Raw genomic sequence first — 8379 nt, forward strand, 5'->3', positions numbered from 1 at the left:
CCTCCAGCTCCTTCAGTTGAGGCCTCCCCTATAGGCTCTTTGTGCTTCTTCAAAAAGATAGGCTCCGTGGCCTTTCCCCGGGTGTCTAGGCCTGCGAGCCGAGCTTTCTTCATCCTAGCTGTTTCCTCAACCAAAGGAACATTGTCCTCGTTAATCTCCTTAGCAGCTGAAACAAAGCAAAGGACAAAATAAGTGAAGTTAATAATGCATGAAATGAAGTAAAATTGAGAAGGGAAGAAAAATACCCTGTTGAGAAACAGAGGATAGTCCCACATGAATCAGGGAAAACTCCTCTAAGAGAGTCCAGCTGGAGGTCGTGCCATCATCCTGAGTAAGCCCATTATAAATAATAGTTTCTTCAGGAGTTAAGTGAATGGATTTGAGGCTACCATCACTGACCTTCCCAAAGGAAGATCGAAAAAGTGTGCCCCAGTCACCATTCTCCCAACGTAACCCGACGAAACTATTCCTCCAATTTTGATTATTATCAGGAATAGAGGCACTGTTAAAAATATGTTTGCTTTTGGGCCTTTGCTTGACATAGACCCAACCGCAGTTATTGGAAGAACTATTGTAACACTGAAAGACTTTCCTAAAAACAGCTACAGAAAGAGGAAAGCCCTCCCTAAGACAGCAGACCATAAAACATAGAATGTTCCTCCAGGCGTTTGGAGGAAGCTGACACGGGTTGATTTGTAAATCAGCCAAAAGATGAGGAATGAAGGGGTGAAAAGGAAACCTAAGCCCAGCATTGAGGGCATCTGTGTAAATGAAGAGAGTATCGGGTCTCCAGTGGCAAGTACGATCACCACCAGAGACTGGAACTAATCTAAGAGGAGGAAGAACGTTATAACGAGCATTTAGTTTATTGAAATCTATGTTGTGCCAAGTATTACAATGATTAAAAGAGTCGAGATGTGCAGTGGAGGGATATTCATCCCCCCTAGTGTTAATCATATCAATTAAAGACATATATGAAGAGCGGATCTCGATATCCTTACCTCGTTTTGAAGCCGAGGCTATCTTGGCCGCCCTCTCAGAACTCTTGTCAGCCATTAGTAAAGCTGGGAAAAGCCTGGAAACTGTGGAAGGAAGGAGGCTGAAAGCTAGGGAAGGAAGGTTGAGAGAGTAGGAAGTTGGAAGGAATGAGGAGTGAAGAGTGTGAGTAGGAACACTCCCCCCACCCACCTTTATATAGCCAAAGAAGAGGTGGTTTGGGCCTCAAAAAGCCCATTTGGGCCCAACAAAGAGAAGGTTCTGGAAAATCCTGGAAATTCCTGGAAAGACTAAGTAAAGAATTTTAATTTTTCAAAGATTCTAGAAGAATCCAGAAAAACCTTAGAAGAAAGAACCTGGAATTTGGACTTAGAGATAAGGTCCAATTTTATAAGAATCTTGGAAAATCCAAGTGTGTAGGGCTAAAAAGGCCCAGAGCTAAGGCCCAGGTATAAAAGCCCTGTTTGAGGCCCTAATATCTTTGTGAGTGGGCCCAAAGATTAGCCCAATAAAACCAGCCCAGAAAAGGGCCCAAATAGTTGAAAATCAAAGGCCCAAAAAGGAAAAACCCACTGAATGGTTGGCCCAAAAGAATCTAGGCCCAAATCAAAAAAGAGAGAGTCCAGCCCAAACATATGGCCCAACTTCAAGATAAAAGGATATGAAAATGATCATTTCTTACTCATTCGACTAGAAATCAAATGAAAACCCTGGTCGAATCAATCCTGCTCAAAAAAGCTTCGATCAAGGCACAATATGGAGGTTAATTCGGTCAAGAAAAGAATCCTGACCAAAAATTCCTGATCGAAAAAGGAAGAAAAGAATATTTTGTTTCATTCGACCAGAATGCCTGAATGATTTCTGACCTTTTTTCCTGACCCTGTCGACCAGGAAGCAAGGTAAAAACCTGGTCGAATAGAACCTGCCCGAATTTTTGTCGATCTGGGCTTAAAAGAAAGGCTAAATCGGTCAAAAAATGTATTCTGACCGAAAATCCTAGTCGAAGATTTCTGTTCAAAAAAAAAAGGAAAAAAAAAAAAGGAAAAAATCCTGGCCGAAATTCGACCAGGACTTCTGCTCGAAACACTCCTGCTCGAAAAGCTGTCGACCAGGGCAATATGGGGGTTAATTCGACCAGGATCCTGGTCGAATGGATTCCTGGTCGAAAATTATATAGAAAAAAAAAAAGAAAAAAAAGAAAAGGAAGAAAAATCCTGGAAAATCACAAAAAAAAAAAAATAAGGAAATTCCTTAAATAATTTCTGAAAAATATTAATATTTTCAGAAATAAGGAATAAATCCAGAAAATTAGGATAAATCCCAGAAATTAAGGGAAAAATCCAGAAAAATTAGGATAAATCCCAGAAATTAAGGGGAAAATCCAGAAAATTAGGGAAAAATCCAGAAGATTAGGATAAATCCCAGAAATTAGGGAAAAATCCCAGAAAATTAGGATAAATCCCAGAAATTAAGGGAAAAATCCAGAAAAATTAGGATAAATCCCAGAAATTAAGGGAAAAATCCAGAAAATTAGGGAAAAATCCAGAAGATTAGGATAAATCCCAGAAATTAGGGAAAAATCCCAGAAAATTAGGGAAAATTCAAGAAAATTAGGGAAAAATTCCTGGAAATTAAGATAATTTCTGAATAAAAGGAAGATTCGTTGTAAATGTGTAGGTCGCTCCACACTTTACGCAAAAACGAAACCCTGTAAGGGAACGAATAGATTTAACTTCTGCGAAACCTAATCAATGTTTCCCAAAAGTTGGGGGGCAAATGATAGGGATAAATAAGTCCTGATTTTATAATTAATGGGCTGCTAGGCCCAATATGAAGATGTATGATATTCAGACCAGAAAGGTTAAGCCTGATGGATCAGATCAGGTCTGGTCGAATAAAAATGGCCCAAAAGCCCTGATTATTAATTAATTTCGTAATTAATTAATAAGGGAAAAATCAGCTGTTGAGAAGAGTCCTGATAAGGATATAAATCCTTATAGATAAGCCTCAAGGGGACCTAAAAGGATAAGGAATCAGTTTCCTACTATCTAGGACTCCAAAGTCCATTCTAATTATGAGACTTGCCCACCAAGTCTCCTATACCAAGTCCAATTCAAGGACCACCAACATCTATATAAGGGGTCTCACCCCACAAATCAGAACTACGTTTTTTGGCTTGATTCTCTAATTCACAGAGATACGTAGGCATCTCGTAAAGGCAGAATTAAGCTACGAAGTACGAGAGCAGCCATTAAAGGCCTTGAGCTCCCGAATCTTAGTATTAAATACAGCAAGTAGTAACCTTAGCTTTTTATCCATAACAGGGGTATAGATTTGGGGCATTATTAACACTAACTACTCACTAAACCTGTACAAGCAAGATATAAATAAAATAATTACCCCAAACTACTACTACTCGGGATCTTTTCAAGGTTAAGGATTGAAAACAAGAACCACAAACCAACTTTATTACAAACCAGTCTAAACAAGTTGTCTCGAGAATCTCTTTGTTACAAAATATTATTCTATTCACATTTTAAACTAAACAACCTTTATTCAAACTAACAATATTACTTATCCAGCTACACTTGATCTGGCAACTCAAAACTCTCTTCTGGGATATGTACAAACACCCTTGGTATTAGAGGGTCCCGCTACTTGACTCGCTTCTTGACTACTCGGGTTCTGATGGGTTTCATTCTCTACCTTAACTGAAAAACAAGATGAATAACAATACAAGGGGGTGAGCCAAAATTACTCAACAAGCCTACAACAATATATATAGTGTAAAGAGAGAAAAATAAATAAACCGGTAATTTGCTGGTTTGAACAACCATCTGTTTCTGTAAAGAATAATAAATTGCCATTACTGGCGAGTGCCAAATGAACGAGACTGGAAACAACAACTAACATATGCACTATAACCTGCTGATCAGTCAGGATACAGTGCAGATCTATACCCAATTACATAGACCCAACCAACATAAGGGGTACCTAGGAAACTATAGCCTCATAATCAAGGGTCCGGTTAATACCCGGCCCGCATCGTAACCATCCAGTCCATAGCTTAGTCTCCGGAACAATCGGTATGCTTTTGATGTATCCCAATATCAGGATATATCAGAGTATATGTAAGTAAGGGTATCAATATTGGAATATGAATAGAGGATTCAATAAATTGGGAGAAATCAAGAATCGAAATGAAATAGAAACAAGAATCAATAATTGTGTATCAATGTATGTGAACAAGAATTATCAAGGTGTAATTGATATGGAAGTGGGGTATATTTCACTATTCTGAACTTAGAATAGGGGAAAAGCTTGCATGGCACGCACTTCACCTCGTATGTTTCACTGCCTTCTATTTCTTGATTGATTCGCCTTGTTGGTACTGAATCTATCAAGGAAAGATATTCGTTTACATTACTTATCTCATACACGTATCTCAAATTGATACCACGTAGCCCAAATCGTCTACCCATACGATTCTATCAGAATCGCATATATAATATAACACATAAGGTTCACATAATCACGTAAAGCACATAGCACATAAGACACATGATTGATTTTTAGACTTGTAATTATTTTTAGAATCGATACTAGACTTATACTCGAATTGACTAACAATATCTGGTTTGCTTCATAATTTTTTTCAGGATTTATTTGACTCGAGTCTACCCCTAATAGGGCCTATAAGCAATTAATCACCACAAGCCAATGATAAGTGGCATTTTATACCACTTAGAACGTCTTATAATGGCTTGAATTGATGTATTGGAATCAAGTATTTTGTGTATTTGATGCATTTTTCTAGTGTTTGTGCATTTCAGGGTATTAATTGCATTTCTAGAGAGATTTCATCAAGAATAAGCCTTGGCATGTGTTTGGCATTGCGCTTGGGAAGATAGGAGTAGAATGCAGCAAGAAACGGGAGCAAAAATAGAGCATTTTCCAGAAGGGGTCTGAGCGCCCGCTCAGCTCTGCTGAGCGACCGCTCAGGCAGCTTAGCGCCCGCTCAGGAATGCTGAGCGGCCGCTCAGGGACAGAAATTTAAAATAATTATTTTAGACTCCTGATTCTGTTAAGCTTCCAACTTCTAAGTTAGCTGGGTTTTATGGGACTCTTATATAAGTATTTTTTAGAGACGTTTCACATAGTGTTGGATCGTAGTATTAATCGAGGAGCGAGGAGATAAAGAAGAAGACCGTTTTCAGAGACGTACTCTGGTTTAATATAAGTAGTTTTAATTATTCTCGTGTGTTATTATCATGTTTTCATATGAACCCATGATGACGATGAGTTCTATTATGGGCTAATCGTGATCATGGGGTCGTAACGGATTTACTATGGAATTCTTTAGTTAGTTGTTTAATACCTTAGTGTGTGATGATTGTATGATATCTAGTATTGGTTGTGCTTATTCGTCTTATGTGCGTCGCAAACATATAAGATAGGGTGTTAATCTCTTGTGAAGCGACGGTGGATCTTGAGGTTTAGAACATGCCATGCTAGCATAGGTTCATGTATGTGTATGCATGATTAGTGGGTAACTCTAACCGTTTTACTTGCTCTGTGTAATCAAAAGGAATAACTTGTGCTTAAATTGTTATGTTGTCAAATTCTGTAGACATATAGGGTCTCAATATAATTGATTCCTATTCAACATCTATCTTAATTGTGGATGCTTGGTGGAATGGTATTAGTACAATGACTGTTGGCTTTTATCAGTTTCGTGTTGTTCGATTAATATCATCACTGTTGCATGCTAAGGGTAATAACAATATCTATTGAAGGAAGTAGTAATGAAGTTATGATCTCATGTGTGTTTTAATATTGTTAATTCAAGTGTCAATTAAGTGCTTAATTCTCGTAGTTAATTGTAGTTAATAATTAGTTAATCAAATCTAAGTGTTATTGTCTTAACATTGAGAAGTAATTATACATTGGTGAGTGAGTGTTAATTGAACATAATTAGTCTGAGTCTCTGTGGGAACGAATTAGAAAGTATTCTATATTACTTGCGAACGCGTATACTTACGTGTATTATTAGCACGTGTTTCCGCCCTAACAAGTTTTTGGCGCCGCTGCCGGGGACTCGGCGTATTTGTTTAGTTTATGTACTTACCATCAGTGGTCATTAGGACTCATTGATTAAGACGTGTTACTTATTGTTTCTGGTTGTGTTTCAGGTACCTTAGTGAGTGTTTATGCAAACATGTTCTCGTACTCGCTAGAGGACTTTAGATACGGCTGAGGAGACAGACGAAGTTCTTGATATTCCGGAGAAGATAGATTTTGAAGATTCGGATTCAGGAAGTGAGCAGAAAGAGCTAGTAATAATGGGTGATCGTATAGTTCCGGCAGATCCAGCTCTTTTGGACTTTTCTCGGCCTAAAATTGATGATATTCAGTCTAGCATCATGCACCCGGCTATTGAGGCCAATAACTTTGAAATCAAGCTGGGCACTATTCAGATGGTGCAGAATTCCGTTTCTTTCGGAGGTGCTGCGACTGAAGACCCAACATGCACATAAGCAATTTTGTCGAGATCTGTAGTACTTTCAAATATAATGGTGTGACTGATGAGGCTATCAAGCTGAGGCTTTTCCCATTTTCACTGAGGGATAAAGCTAAGGACTGGTTACATTCTGAACCAGCTGGGTCCATCACTACTTGGCAAGATCTTGCGCAAAAGTTTCTGGTAAAGTTCTATCCAATGACGAAGACTGTGGCTATGAGGAGTGCTCTTACTCAGTTTGCGCAGCAGCCTACAGAATCCATGTGCGAAGCTTGGGAGCGCTACAAGGAGATGTTGAGAAAGTGTCCACATCATGGTATGCCTGATTGGATTGTGATCACTGGTTTCTATAATCGTTTGGGGGTCCAATCTCGGCCCATGCTCGATGCAGCAGCTAGAGGCGCCTTGTGGGCCAAAAGCTATACTGAGGCTTATAATCTGATTGAGACGATGGCTGCAAATGAGCATCAAAACTCAACTCAAAGGATGATGCCTGGGAAGGTAGCAGGTATTTTAGAAGTTGATGCAGCTACAGCTATTGCAGCGCAGCTCCCAGCGCTGTCTATGAAGGTCGATTCTTTAGCCACCTATGGAGTCAATTAGATAGCTATGGTATGTGAGCTTTATGCAGGTTCTCATGCTACGGATCAGTGTTCTCTTGTTAATGAATCTGTTCAGTATGTGAATAATTATCAGCGACCGCAGCAGCCTGTGCCAGCTACTTATCATCCTAACAACAGAAATCATCCAAATTTCAGCTGGAGTAATAATCAGAATGCTATTCAGCAACCATATCAGCAAGGCATAAGTAAACCATTTAATCCACCTAGATTCCAGAAACCTTAGCAGTATGCTCAAAGGCAATCATATCCTCAACAAGGAGGTGCAACTCCACCCTCTAGTGCTGATTTTGAGGTACTTAAGCTGTTGTACAAAAGTCAGGCGGTTTCTATCAAGACCTTGGAAAATCAAATCGGTCAAATAGCCAATGCAGTGCTCAATCGTCAACCTGGCACACTTCCCAGTGATACTGAAGTGCCAGGCAGGAAGGAAGCTAAAGAGCAAGTCAAGGCTATTACCTTAAGGTCTGGAAAAGTTGCTGATGCTGAAAAAGCAAAAGACGGAGAAGCTGAAGTCGGTGATGAAGAAGCTAAGCAACGGGAGAAAGCGGCGGAACCAAGGAGGACTATTGTTGAACATACTCTGCCTGAGGGTAATACAGGGGAGAAACAGCTCTATCCTCTACCATCTTTCCCTAAGAGATTACAACAACAAAAGCTGGATAAGCAGTTCGGTAAGTTTTTGGAGGTGTTCAAGAAACTTCACATCAATATACCTTTCGCTGAGGCTCTGGAGCAAATGCCTAGTTATGCGAAATTTATGAAGAGTATTCTCTCAAGGAAGGTGAAACTAGATGACCTTGAGAGCGTTGCTCTAACAGAAGAATACAGTATTGTGCTGCAATAAAAGTTACCTCCAAAGTTTAAAGATCCAGGTAGCTTCACCATTCCTTACACCATTGGCAAGTTGTCTTTTGACAAGTGCTTGTTTGATTTGGGAGCAAGCATCAATCTGATGCTGTTGTCGATCTTCAAAAAGTTGAATTTTCCTGATCCAAAGTGTGACGGCCTTAACCCCGGGGTCAGTAGTTGATGTCACCAACAACAATAATAACAATCATAATTTAGTCCAATTCATTAATAATACATAACTACGACCCCTATACCAAGACCTTTTCCAGGTTTAAGTATGACTTAGGCTACTCAACTAACACAACCCAAATTACCATACACAAGTCCTAACCACTAATTTAACGCAGCAACTCAACAGACCTCATCTGGTCTGAGCACAACTACCTCAGA

The 8379-nt window shown here is 39.4% G+C and overlaps 1 non-coding gene across 1 annotated transcript; it reads right to left on the reverse strand.

Moving 5' to 3' along the window:
- Positions 1-6730: 6730 nt before the first annotated feature.
- LOC141715852 (small nucleolar RNA R71) lies at positions 6731-6837 on the reverse strand. Its single transcript, XR_012572599.1, has one exon. It is a non-coding gene; the product is annotated as a small nucleolar RNA R71 (small nucleolar RNA).
- Between the last annotated feature and the right edge of the window lie 1542 nt (positions 6838-8379).

This window comes from Apium graveolens, chromosome 3 (assembly GCF_009905375.1).
Source record: "Apium graveolens cultivar Ventura chromosome 3, ASM990537v1, whole genome shotgun sequence".
NCBI classification, from domain to species: domain Eukaryota; kingdom Viridiplantae; phylum Streptophyta; class Magnoliopsida; order Apiales; family Apiaceae; genus Apium; species Apium graveolens.